At 34.5% G+C, this 14049-nt stretch overlaps 1 protein-coding gene across 8 annotated transcripts in view; it reads left to right on the top strand.

Moving 5' to 3' along the window:
• NLGN1 (neuroligin 1) overlaps window positions 1-14049 on the top strand; it is a 574247-nt gene that overhangs the window by 94256 nt on the left and 465942 nt on the right. The gene's annotated exons all lie outside the window — the stretch shown is intronic.

The raw sequence follows: 14049 nt of genomic DNA, 5'->3' as shown, positions 1-14049 counted from the left end.
ATTAAAAACAAAACAAAACAAAAACACCACATAATGCCTTAACTCAAAACAGATATATGTATGACTCTGATTTAAAACTTAATGGCAACTTATGCATCACATAGATGTACATGCGTAGATATTTTCAGTAGCTTGATTATTAATTTTTGTAATGTACTCTGTTTTTTATTTCCCTAAATATGAATTAGCACTTTTCTATGAGAAAGGAGATACTTAAAATGGTAGGTATCGCTTCTATCTTAACTTTATACTGTATTCTGGCTACCTTATCTATTTTTCCATTTCAAAGCCCAAATTTCATGACGATTTACCAAATGTGAACGTAAGACAAAAGATTTACCAAATGTGAACCAAACTAAACATTACCAATACAGTTTAAAAATGTACATTCATAAATTTTAGGGCAAATCCAAAATCAAGCTGACATTAAATACATTAGTCTGCTCTTGTCAAGCTCTTTTCTCTTGGTTTGCTTTGACCTAAATTTTCAACCTGATATTCTTATTCAAATGTGTCATGAGGGCAGCCAGATGGCCTGATTTTTCCAAGGCAGAAGTAAAAATTGTTCTGCTTTCTCATGGATTATTTGAGATATTTTTCTCTTGCAGTGAGTATAAATGTAAACTTCCTGTCTCAGTAAGCTAAGCAACGGAAAGACGTTTAAAGTCACAGATCTGAGTTCTGGCCTCCTATACTGAGTCACCATGTACCCTCTGTGGCTTTGACTTCTTGGCTTTCATTCATGAAAATAGGAATTGTAATATGATAGATTTTATGTGCTAATGTTAGGAAAAGAATAATGTAGGAAGCTGTAGGATTAACAGCAGGTAATTTTTTTGAAAACTGGCTAATAGAGATGTTGTAAAGTGTCTCTCCCCAAAAAGCTCCCCAATAAGCTCTCCTCTCCCATCAGTGGGTAGAAAATTGGCCACCAATGGAAGGTTAGAGGATGATAAGAAAAGAAAAAGAAAAAGAAAAAGAACTCTGCTGGTCACAGAGGTACCATTTAGTAGTAATAATTTATTAAGTGGACCTTTGTGGCTAAAAAGAGCAAATTCATCTACCAAACTGAGAAAATTTACATTCTTTCCATCTGAAGGATGAGATTCCACATAGCCGGTTATTCATCTTTTGGGAAATAACTGGGTAAGATATGGGCAATGGAGTAAATCAGCAAAATGAAATGTACTCCCAAATGCCAAAATCCACAGGCTCCTGGGAAATATACTAAAATATTATTGTTAATTGTATATCTACAAAAATTCTTGTAAATGCACTCATGTTAATCACTACTATAGAAGTGCTATTTTTCCTTACTTTTTATAACATTCCATTTCTTGGAAAAATACAAGATAATTTGAAAAGCAATCAAAAGAGCCAGAGTGGTTAATTTTAATTAATTCTTACAGAAAACTGCTTTGTTATAGATGTGAACCTTTGTTAGTGACCTTCTCGAGGTGAGAAAAGATATACCCAGACCTCTGTACCACTGTAATGCACCTTGTACTCTACAGGTAGAAACAAATAAATTCCACCATTATTAAGACTGTGTGAATAAAGCTGAACAGTAGTGGTTTATGTTTTCATAATGAGTTTCTTCTGTTGAATGCAGAGCTTCTGTCATATTTTCATGGAGTTTTCATAACATCTGTACATAATGAAATGCTTGTTTTCTCCTCTTTGATGAATCATCTTTAGGCAGAAACCTTCATTTGTGTTTTTGAAGTGTAACTATTACCTGAATGTAATCTAGTCTCCAAAGATTTCTGTCACATTTATTTTTTGCATGCAAAAGATTTCCATAGAAGCTATGACTGATATATGGCAAGACAAACCAATTATTGAGAAGCCAGAGGAGAGTGCCAATGTGTGTGTTTGGGAGTGGCTTATAGAAATCTTAAAATCCAGACCTCACACAGGTGCCAGAAAATCCCATTAAAGTTTATCTATAGTTTTTCTGAAGCATATAGCCAGAATGATGGTTCCATGTCTAATCAGGGAATTTGTGAATATGTTCATATGGCAAAAGGCACCTTGCAGATATGAATAAGTTAAGTATCTTGAGGTGGGGAGGTTATACTGGCTTATCTGTGTGGAACCATTGTAATCCCAAAGGTCCATATGAGAGGGAATCAGGAGAGATCCAGTCAGAGGAGTGAGGAAGGAAGCAGAAGGCAGTGTGGTGTAGCCATGAGACAGGAAAGAGGGTAGCCTCCAGAAGCTTTAAAGGTCAAGGGAGTGATTCCCCCCAGAGCCTCCAGAAAGAATGCTGCCCTTGCTGCCACCTTAATTTAGGCCAGTGAAACTGATTTTGGACTTCTAATCTCCAAAACTGTCAGATAAGGAATTTCTAGCATTTTAAGCCACTGAAATTTGTGGTAGCTTGTTAACAGGAAACTAATACACAATTGTTAATATGATTTTCAACTTTAGAATATAGAATTCTGAAGCTCAAATTAGAACACAGTGATTCAGGGATGCCTGGGTGGCTCAGTCAGTTAAGCGTCCAACTTTTGGCTCCGGTCATGATCTCATGGTTCACGAGTTGGAGCCCTGTGTCAGGCTCTGTGCTGACAGCTCAGAGCCTGGAACCTTCTTCAGATGTCTCCCTCTCTCTCTGCCCTTCCCCCATTCATATTCTCTCTCTCTCTCTCTCCTTCTCTCTCAAAAATAAATTAAAAAAAACATTTAAAAAACTAAAAAGAAATTTAGAACAGTGATTCAGACTCTACCCTGAGCCATAGTCTTCATCCTTTTCAAATAATAGAAGTAGAATAAATCTTAGTGATAGAAGCTTATTACACTTGAGTAACTAAAACCAGAGGAGATAAATCACCTGCTTAAGGTAACATAGCTAGTTATCAAGAGATGAGACTAAATTGGGGGTTACATCATATTGCCTCTGTTTCATGGTATGAAAACATTTGCATACAAAAAGTCAGCATTTGAGAAGTGTTTTCCAATGTCATGAGAAGGAGTAGGGGTAAAAGTGGGCATGACAATGAAGGGATAGAGCTGAGGAAGAGTTACTTCAGAACAAGAATTTATATGTCTCATTAAGTTCTGGATTAGGCAAACAGTCATGAACTGATTAGCCGTGGCCCCTGCCCTCTTGCTAATTATTAGTTTTGAAGGCAAAATAAACCCGTATCATTATAATTCATTAATAACTTAAAAGGGAAAAGATTCTGCAAATGTCACAAATGTCACAATGTCCAAGGAATTTCCCTTTTATCTATATGTCTTTCAATAAGATGGTGACCAAAAAAGAACTTAATTTCATCAAGAGGCTATCATGTGAGTCTTGAGCTGTTTGTTGTTATTGGCAAATATTTAATAATTGCCTTCTATTTGGGGGAAGAACGGATACATGTGTTGTTCAATGTCTTTGGAAACATACTCGTGTATATTTTAGAAGCCCAAGTTTGTTGATGACACTTTACAGCAATGCCATCAGTTTCTATGGAGACACTAACTATTGTGCAGTTAGGGGGAAAAGACTCCTCCGCTTCCCTGTGGCTTTAAAACAGTTTCAGAAACAAAATTAAAATGGTTTTCTTTTAAGCAATATTACTTCAATGCCAGTAAGATTCCCTTTTATTTCGCAAAGATTATAAACATTTACAAATTACATACAGTACCAACAGAAAATGAGATCTTTCCTGATATCCCATTCTGATGACAAAGATAGTGTTTCCTCTGCATAGTTTGTAAATCTAGAATTCTCTTGGCGTTATATTACTTCAGTTTTTTTTAAATAATAATTTATACGTTAAAAACTACCAAAAACTTCAACTTTGGTATTTTGCACAGCTGTGGTGTGTAGATAACTTTCGTTTATATTAACTGAAGTTACATTTGCATGCTAGTAGGAAAGTACCCTTTACAGAACCAAATTAGTACAAAGCCATGTGAAAGAACAAATCTTTTCTACTTAGAAGAGGCAGGGCAATTCTATTTAATAAAGAAATTCTACATTAGCATCTGTTTCCTGGATTCAGATGCATCCATTCTGTCTTCTTTGCATCATTCATTTTAAATAAGTTTTTAAAGAACTATTTGGTAAACAACAGATAGGATTCCATGCTCTGAATTCCCTTTTTACACTGGCTTTATTTACTGGTTGGATTTTTTAAATTCATTTTTATCCCTCTTAAAAATAGGATTCTCTGCCTTACTAAAGTGGTTTTTTTTTTTTAAGTCCTATAAAATGCTGAGTTACATACATATCAGTAAATATTACAGTTGGCAAAAGCTTAACACCATTCCTAAAAATAGTTTTAAGAAACCAAAAAAAGAATCATTCCTGAATTTATATATCCAAGTATATTTTAATATCAGAGTTAAATGTTAAGTGTTAACAGTGAATCCATGGAGATGGCGTAGTACTTTGCAGTCTACGTACTTTTAAGTAGCACAAGGTCTTTCAACATAATTAGCACAGAATATTGAACCCCGCCAGAAATATGGGATTCGTCATTAAATTTAGAGGCTTCCTTATCTTTCTGAATCTAATCATGTGTGCAGAAGACTAATTGTTATTGGCATGGTCTTTATTGCTCATAGCTTTCTTTTATTTTAAATGGAATGGTCTGCTTTGTGAGAAATAATTAGGTTTTATAGGCCTACCTACATAGAGCCTTTTGTTGAATGTCTTATGGTTTTGCCAATTCAGATCCTGAGAGCAATTAGAGGCTGTGGCAGAACTGTTCCTTAAATCACACACATATTGTGTTATTGCCTGCTTTTTATTTTTTACCTGCAGTAGCAGATGCAGAAGCTTCAGTTACTTGCGAGTACACAGAGTAATGGTTAGCCAATGCAAAACTTGGTTTGGGAGGTAAAAGCTATGAAGAAGATGTTTTGTGAGTCTGGCACATGGCAGTGCGTCCTGATGTCTGACATTGTCCCCAAAATAATTATGTCCTCAACTGTAGAAGAGCAATTCTTTATCCACTCTCTAAAATGACATAGTGATTTTATTGTCTAAAAGAATGGTCAGAATTGGTCAAACTGTAGGCTTTTAGTATGTATGGATTTGTTCAACGAGAATGATTTATTTGCTTCCCATAGTTGTTGGGAATTATTTGTTGCGCAGTGAGGTAAATAATAGAGACACTTTTCAAAAGTGCTTGTAACAGTTGTAGAAATCATTTCATTTATAAGCGAGATCAATTTATATGATGAGTCAGAGAATTCACTGGTGAGATCTGATAGAAGTAGTATCTAAAATCTTGCCAATTCTAATAGATTTTTGGAGAGAAACTTGTGTTGTGGTGGAAGTTTTGTTGCATTATTTTGGTCACTTTGCCTACTTAATTTCTGCATGACACAGGAGGACTCAATGAGATTATTGTTCATAATTAAATGAGAATGAAAATCATTGTCGTTTCTATATTAGAATGTCCCTATAAAGTGCATGTTACCTTGGAGTTATTTGTTAAGGAGTGGTGGTCAGTAGGTATTCATTTTTCCAATAGTCTTTCACCAAGGGGGAGTGAAATATATGTATACTGTTCTGTTTCACTTGAACTTAATGTTTTGTCCTCTCTGTGTCTTCAACATGTTAGCCAGTTACCGTTTGCTCAAGCAACTCTACTCCTACTACCATATAATCGATAGCAGTCAAGGTACTTTCAATCTTGACAGTTTTCTGTACTGAAAAATTACTTTGCACAGACTTTTTACTATTCCAGTTGACAAGCCATCTTCACTCAAATCTATGAGGTCAGGCATTATCAATCCCAAAACAACACTGACAGTCTTAGACATATACATGTACAACTCAATATTATTTTTCAACTAATATCCTTTGAAACTTTTTTAACTGAAATAATGGAAGCCAGATGAATTCGTGATCTAAATCTAGTAGCAAACTTAAAGCTAAGTTTGGAAAATGTCATGTAAATTTGCAGAATCCACAGTGAAATATACTGGTGAGGAGTTGGGTGGGCCTGTCATTTTTGATATATAGGTCACTGTGAAAATATTTCATAGCAACCAGTGGTACCTAGATGTTTATTTTCTGAATCTCTTCATTTCATTTATTTTCCTTTATTTTTTTCTTTTCTTTCTCTTTTTTTTCTTTCTTTTCTCCTTTCTTTCTTTCTTTCTTTCTTTCTTTCTTTCTTTCTTTCTTTCTTTTTCTTCCCTTCCTCTTCCCTTCCCTTCCTTTCCCTTCCCTTCCCTTCCCCTTTCCCTTTCCCTTCCCCTTTCCCTTTCCCTTTCCCTTTCCCTTCCCCTCCCCTCCCCTCCCCTCCCCTCTCCACCCCTTCTCTCCTCTCCTCTTTTTCTTTCTTTCAAATTCTTTCCCTGGATAAAAAAAGAAACAGGAAAATTGCTTTATATTACCTGGAAGATTCCATTTTGGGTAATGAATTTCAGACAAGCAAAAATGCATATTGTTGTTTTGAAACATGCCTGAGATTTTTGAAATCCCAAGGGGTTTACAGTTGTATAAGAAATTGGCTAATTAAAATATTATTTAAAGATAATTTGAGGTATTATATTTTTATGGAAAAGAGATGAAGAAAACAAAATTCAAGAATAAACTTAAATAGAAAGTTTTATTTGAAATAATTTGACTTTTTTGTCATAAAAATAAATGGAATAATTATTCTGTCATGGAAAAAACCTAGCCTGTTTTTATTTTGTCTTATTTTTAAGTGTAGTCTCCACTGAGAGCGTGATCCTTTAAACCTGCCTATGCAGTTTTTGACATTTTGCCCACAAAAAAGCTCTTTTGTATTCAAGGTATGTAGGCCTTGTGAAAATCAGTTGTAGTGTTATTTTGTAGTCTCCAGAAGGTCAAACATAACCAAGGAAGAAAATCTAAATAAAGTTAGGATTATTTGAGTAATTTATCCTTTGTATGCAATAGAGTTTACATGTTGTGAGTTAAGATAACTTATAGTAATTAAACTTAAAATAATTAAATTAGAAAGTATTTGCATACTCCTTGCAAATACAAACAGCATTAGTGCTAAATAGAAGTTGAAAGTTCCTTGTAGTCCTATTTTCAGAGATAAATACTGCTTATGATTTGATGTAGACCTTTCTATATTTTTATGCACATATACCTTTATTTTATCATCCTAAGTGCAAGCACACTGTATTTACTATTCCATCATTTGCTCTCTTTACTTAACAATATAATAAGGATTTGTTAATACATATAGATCTATAATTTTTAGAAATAGATGCACTGTAATTTATTTAAATAATTCCATATGCTTAAGATTTGGATTGTTTTCAAAATTTTACCCATTATAAACACTACTGTAATAAATGTTCTTATTCCTATATCTTTGCATACTTGTTCAATTACCTCCTTAGCATCGGTTCCTGGAATTAGATTTGCTGGTTCAAAGGTGTTCAGGCAGCTAATACTATTTTAAACCCCTACCATCCGTGTTTTAAAATTTGGATTTCCACATCCCTTAGTAACATTGCTTTTAGCTATCTTTTTTTCTTGTGTTACTCTGATAGGTTAAAATATATCTGATTATTTTTAAAATCTGCTGCCCTTTGTTATTAGTAGGTCAGTTGTCTTTTCAGCCTTCAGATTTAACAGGTATTATGTAAGGTATAAATATGGATATTTACCTGTAGTTATAGATCTAGATCATATAGATGGAGATGTAGACATAGTTATTGATATAGGTACAAATACAGATGTAGACATAGACAAACACACACATATATACACACACTTTTTCCTTTTATGTTCCACAAATACCTTATGATCTGGCAATATTTATTGATTTGAGGATGGTAGGAAGTCAGTGTTGGGTACTTATAGATTTTCATTGTTGTCTGCCATAAAAGGTATGATTTTTGTGAAGTATAATGTTCTGGTAAAGAGCATGGGATTTAGAGTCACAGAAATTGCCACTTGATTGCTGTGTGACTTTGGGGATGTTCCTCATCTTCTATGAACCTCAGTTTAATTTATCCGTGAAATGAAGGCAATAACAATATACTTCACAAAATAGTAATGAAGAATAAGCAACATAATAGTTTGACAAATGCTTTGTACACTTTCTGTAAACATAAATATTATTACAGCTAAGATGTGAATTTTTATGTCAGTTGAAGGTAAATAAGAAGACTGAGTCCCCCATTCCTGATGTGTGCTCAGTGATGTGAATCTTAAGAACATAAATAGATAGCAAGATTTCATATGTAAATGCCATAACCATAAGCGTTGATCAGAAATTGTTTAGTAAAAGCAGAAAGTAAAATCAGCTCACAAATAGAGTTAAACTTACTTTCCTGTATGATAGAATAGTTAAATTAATGACTACATCTAATTAAGAAACTGAAAAATTACACCATGCCTGCTGTTAATACTAAACTCAGTGAACTGTGAGATAAGAATATGGTAACACTAAAAATTACCTCACCATTTTTGAATATTAAGGCAATTTTGCTACCTACCCTTAGAAATAAAATAGCCCTTGCAATTACATTTTGTGATTTGTTATTGGTTCAAAAATTAATGACTTTTATTGTAGTAAATGGATCATCACAGGTGACAAAGCACAGTTTTAATTAACAGTGACAGGTAAAGCTCCTCACCGTCAGATGGAATTTGTATTGCAGTTATATAAGAAATGATGTTTTGATCATCACAGTTTTACATTGAAGTTAAGAGTACTAATTGTATGGCTTTGCCCTTAAATTTTTATTGTGAATGGGAAAATACATAAAAATTGTAAAATAAGTTGACCAACTGGCCTATCTTGATAGATATACTTTCAGAATGACCTAGAATCCCAGGTTGGGTTAATTCTTCAACTCTTGAACTTCCACATCAGATCTTGGCTAAAGAGTAGGCCCCTTACTTGTTGCCTGCCTTTCCACCCCAAGCTCAAGTGCTGCACAAGAGATTTTGTGCTTCATATCTAGTGAATCGTACTTCTAAACGCCTTAACACTTACTCCCATCCCCAACAGGCTGTGTCTTGGCCAACCTTCTGATCTAGGGAGATACATACTTGCATCTACCTCCAGGAAGATGGAATAGGAAAGAGGCCTGCACAGGTCCTGCATTGGGCTCAGGACCTTTAGGGCAAGAAATGTCAGTTTTAAATACCTGGAGAATAGTCTAGGGAAGGCCCTGTACACTGCAGATGGACATGTTCATTCAGCTCTACATACTCCTTGTCCCCTGATGAGTACAGGAAGGTAAGAGCCATAGTGAGGTCTTATAAAGTACAGGGTCTAGGGGTCTACCTTTCCTGGATCTAGCGGTGGTAATGATCATATACATGAAGACTTTGAATATATTTCAGAGATGTCAGTTAGATAATGACACAAACATCTCAATGATGATAAGTCAAGTGTACTGATTTTAAGTTATATACACTTTAGAAAAAAATAAAGCTTTATATCTAAGCCAATGCGTTACTCAGTATATTAATTTTATTTTAAAGGCAGGGTTCTCAATAACATGATTTCTGTTGTATTGTGCTATTGTTTCTTTCTTGACATATTTGTAGGGCATGTAGTTATTGAGAAATCTAGTTTCTATGTGTCAGAGACACAAAATGTATCAAGTAATTGAAACAGACATAGCTATAGCCATGGGTATATGCACTTGTCAGGAGATCTAGGTGTTTGCTAACATGACGAATAATTAATCAACTAATCTGGTAGAGTGTACAAATGTATATCTAGAAAAGCAAAAAAAAAAAAAAAAAAAAAAAAAGATTAGATGCATATGCACCACATTGTTAACAATGATTTCCTTGGGTGTAGAGTTTATGATTTTAAAACTTTGTGTTTTTAGTACTTTTGTAATGTTTTTAAAACTAAGGCTTTGTGATAGAATTCAAAAGTACAAATACCTAATGCAATACTTAGATGTTGAAAATTAAAATATTTGTCCATCTAGCATTAATTATGCCTTCATGCCATGCCAAACTGGTGATAGACATCTCTTTAATTAAATTTGACATTTGGTAGACACCACTAATTATGGATTTTTCAAATATTTAATGAGTGTATATATATCTAATCTGACAATGTAAAACAATTAAAATGACATACTAAAGATATGGTAGAAAAGATTAGCCATACATAAAATAGAAAAGGACCAACAAGGTACCCAGCTTGACCTTCTTGACTTCTTTGGAACTGTAGATTCTGGAATCTCTGTACTGCCATGTTTAACATTTAATCTAATATTCTATTATTAGCTGTATTCCTACTCATATTAAAAATAAATAAATAAAAATTCTCTGCAAAGATTTTCCAGGATTCATTTCCTTCTTACTTGACTGTCTACAACAGTCTAATTTTTCAGCATTTAAATATCTAAACTTAGTTTTAAATGCAATTTTTCTGAATTATTCCAATTGTTACCTACTAAAAGTGAGTCATATTACTTAAAAGTAATGTAATTTTCTAAAACTTGGTTTATGAATGCTCTCTAAATCTATGCCTACAACGACCATTGAATGACCCACAGCACACAAGTGCAATGCCTCAAATGGCAGGGCTTTTGTTAATGAAATTTTAATAATTAAATTTTTAATCACATCTGTAAAATTTGGTTAACTGAGTCCTTTTTAACAATAAAGTCCCTTTATATCTGAGACACTTTGGAGGTAATACATACTTTGGAGGCATGTATTCAGGCTTAGAAAACACAAAAACATAACAAGAACCAGTCAAGTACCCTAAAAGAACAAATTGGGTAATCCATAAGAAAATAGGAACTCATAGTTCCTGTGGTGATCTGGGAGTATAGACACCTCTTAAGAGCATTCAACTTAGAACTAATATTTTAAAATATACTATGTCAGTGAAACTAAACACTCTCCTGGGCAAAATTTGAGTATCTGGCTACAAGTTTGAGATTCTAGAACTCAGATTCCCATTTAGTATACATATTTATTATTCAATATTTAGCTACACAGACAAGAAGGTCCACAAATTGCCATATTGGAGAAACAGGAAAAATATAAACTTGTGAGATGCAGACAATCAAATAGTAGTGATTTAATGTTGGGTACCTAGTTTTGTTGAGCTCATCTTTTTGGACTTAAATGATTCAGGATAATATTTTATAGATACTGCAATTTAGATGTTTTCTGGTTGAGAACCACAGTGGGCCTGTTAGTTTGTTTCTGGTGACAGTGGGAGAAAAATCAGCACGTATTTGTTTTCAGGTCAGGGAGGCAGAGGGTAATCTCCCAAGTTGAAACAAGGCACATAAAGAAGTCGCTGGCAAAACACAAAATGTTACAGCTATCACTTACTGCGTGTCTGTGTTTCCTAAGGTAATGTGTGAGGGCAGCATGGCTCGTTATTTTTGTATTTCTAGAGTCAGGTCAGCCGAAGGCTTAAAAGAAAAAGTGGGGGCTTGAGAGAACTTGTTCTTTTGCCTGGTGTGGTTCTCTCCATCATTCTTATCTTTTACCTGTTTTTTGAGGTTCCCACTAAGTATGGTGGTTGCTTATACTTGTTACTGGAATTGGCCTACCAAGGTGATGTTGGGTCCCCTTGAAATGCTAGCCCATCTACCAAGGAGGTGAGAATACAGACTGGAACTCGACTGATTATGAGGCTGTTTGAATGCCATCCAATGTATTGAGCACCCCCGCCCCGCAAGGGTAGGGACTATACTTTTTCCAGCTTCAGAGTGTTCAGAGTGGCAATAAGACCGAGGCCAATCATTAACTGAGTCAGAGAGTGAGCAATAGAAAACTGTGAGCAATGCAGGTCATTTTACTTTTGAATCACTTTTGTTAAGAACCACAGTGTGCTATTTAGTTCCTGCTTTCAGCCAGCTTTTAAAAGTGAACTGAACACAGATCAGGAGGTACACATTTCTATGGCTGTTCTTAATAATAATTTATAAGGCATGTAACATACATATGCTAGTCACTACATTGAGTGTTTTGTTTGTTGCTAGTTCACTTAATTTTATTTTTTACTTCACTTAATTCTTTTTCTTTAATTTTTTTAAATTTATTTTTGAGAGACAGAGAGAGCAGGAATGGGGGAGGAGGAGAGAGAGAGAGGGAGAAGCAGAGAGAGGGGGACAGAGGACAAAGTAAGCTCCCAGCCAATCTAACAGCAGGGGCCCTGCCTCAGGGCTCAAACCCAGGAACCGCCCTTGAACCACGAGATCACAACCTGGGTCAAAGTTGGATGCTTAACTGACTGGGCCACCTAGGGGCCCCTCACTTAATTCTTACAGTGTAGTGTAGGTATTATACTGAGATCTCCAGATGAGGAAACTGAAATTTAGAGAAAGTGAAATGTTTGCCTAGGAACTCGTACCTAGTAAGTAATAGCAGAATGATTTTTTTGGTGTGAATCATCTCACTGAAGAGCTTTAACTTTTGCAAGTCTTGCTTTGCACTGTTGCAGAATAAAGACAGCAAACAAAGGAACTAGGTGAACTATTCAGGAGAAAGGTTTTCAATTTCTTTTATTACAAACAAACTTGACTTCAGTTTTCTCTCACTTTCTGCCCACCAAACAGTATATAGAAAAATTAAAATTACTCAGATAGGTTGCATTCATTGTTTTTGCAGATGGAAAATTCATTAGCCAAGAATATATAAACAAGTCCATATACCGCTTCCTTTGAATGTCTAAATGAAAAAAATAAAATCTTTGTCGTGTTCAAAGAGTCTTTTATGTCTTGACACTAGGAAAAACAGGGTTTCAGGCTTAAAAAATTTTTTTTCTTTGCTTCTATTTTGATTAATGTTTTTCAGCTCTTCAAAATAACAAACATTTAAATAAAATAAGAGTTGTATTTTAAATTACCTGAAGGATTTTAAATGTACGTAATAAGTAAACATGTTTACAATAGCCAGAGATGTTCATAAGACAGTTCTACCACTAATATAAGATTTCTAAGTTATTTCACAGACAAAATTGAGTGAGTGTACATTTCTCTTCATTTCCTCTAAAAATTGACTGTATACAAGAAATGGTAGACACAATGACTTTGAAGTTTAAGAACAGGGATTTAAAGTAATTAATCGTTACAGATATTTATAATTTCTTAATTTAACTAAAATATTCCTCAGTTTTTAGAAAGGGGGTCACAGATTTTTTAGATGTATTCATTTTACCCAAATATACGAATGCTTATCAATAGGATAATTTTTGTTCATGTATAATATATAACATACATACGTAATGTCTGCATTTCAGTCTGAAGCACCAGTATATAATTTGTAAGAAAGTGACATATTTAAATTCGAGAGTCTCTCTTATAGCAGCAGCATCAGTGTTAGTAATATATAGGAAGTAAGAGGCAGCAGGGTTTTCCCTTCCAGAAGACCTTGGGTTCACACCCCTTTGGAGTTCATCAGAGCCCATTCAGGTTTATCCTGAGGGATCCATTGCCTGATACTCCTTCTTTCCAGAGGCTGAATGCACAGCTTCAGCAAGACACCCAACTCCTGCTGGCTTGAGAAAAGTGTTATTTTAATGATGATTATAATGAGCTTTAGTGTTGCTGGGAGCCAAGTGTATCCCTTAAGTCCAAGAGAGAACGCTGCAATCAGAGTGAAGTATAATGTAACTTAGATTATTATTTGATAAATTGGCCTTTTAATTAGGATTTTTTCCTTCTTCTATAGTCATTTATTGCCCACTGTTCCAAGGTGAATAATTGCTATGTTTCTTTATGAAGATATCATAGCAACGGAAGCACACTGAATGCACTGAAAGGAGGGGACTACCTCAGACCGTTTATCTTGACACATTAATCAATGAAACTGCACTTTTGATCCCAGTACTGAATGCATTTCTAGTATTTGATTTTGCCTCCAGCAACTTTAATAAGTTACTTTTTATTAAGTGACTCCAGCCTTAGCAGATGGTTTTTAGCCACTTTTAAGCCCATTCCTGGACTATATTGTCATGAGAAGTTCATTAGGGAAACATCTAGCAAAAGAAACTTCAGCTAGACAATTGGGTAAGATGATGTTCTAGCAATCCTCAGAGTTAGTGGAATTTGAGCATGAACTTCAGTCTTTTATAGAATTTAATCTAACTTGGTCTGAATTTAATGTGA

This window comes from Panthera uncia, chromosome C2 (assembly GCF_023721935.1).
Source record: "Panthera uncia isolate 11264 chromosome C2, Puncia_PCG_1.0, whole genome shotgun sequence".
Classification (NCBI taxonomy): Eukaryota; Metazoa; Chordata; class Mammalia; order Carnivora; family Felidae; genus Panthera; species Panthera uncia.
The sequence above is the reverse complement of the archived record's forward strand: the minus strand, read 5'-3'. Positions and strand labels throughout refer to the sequence as shown.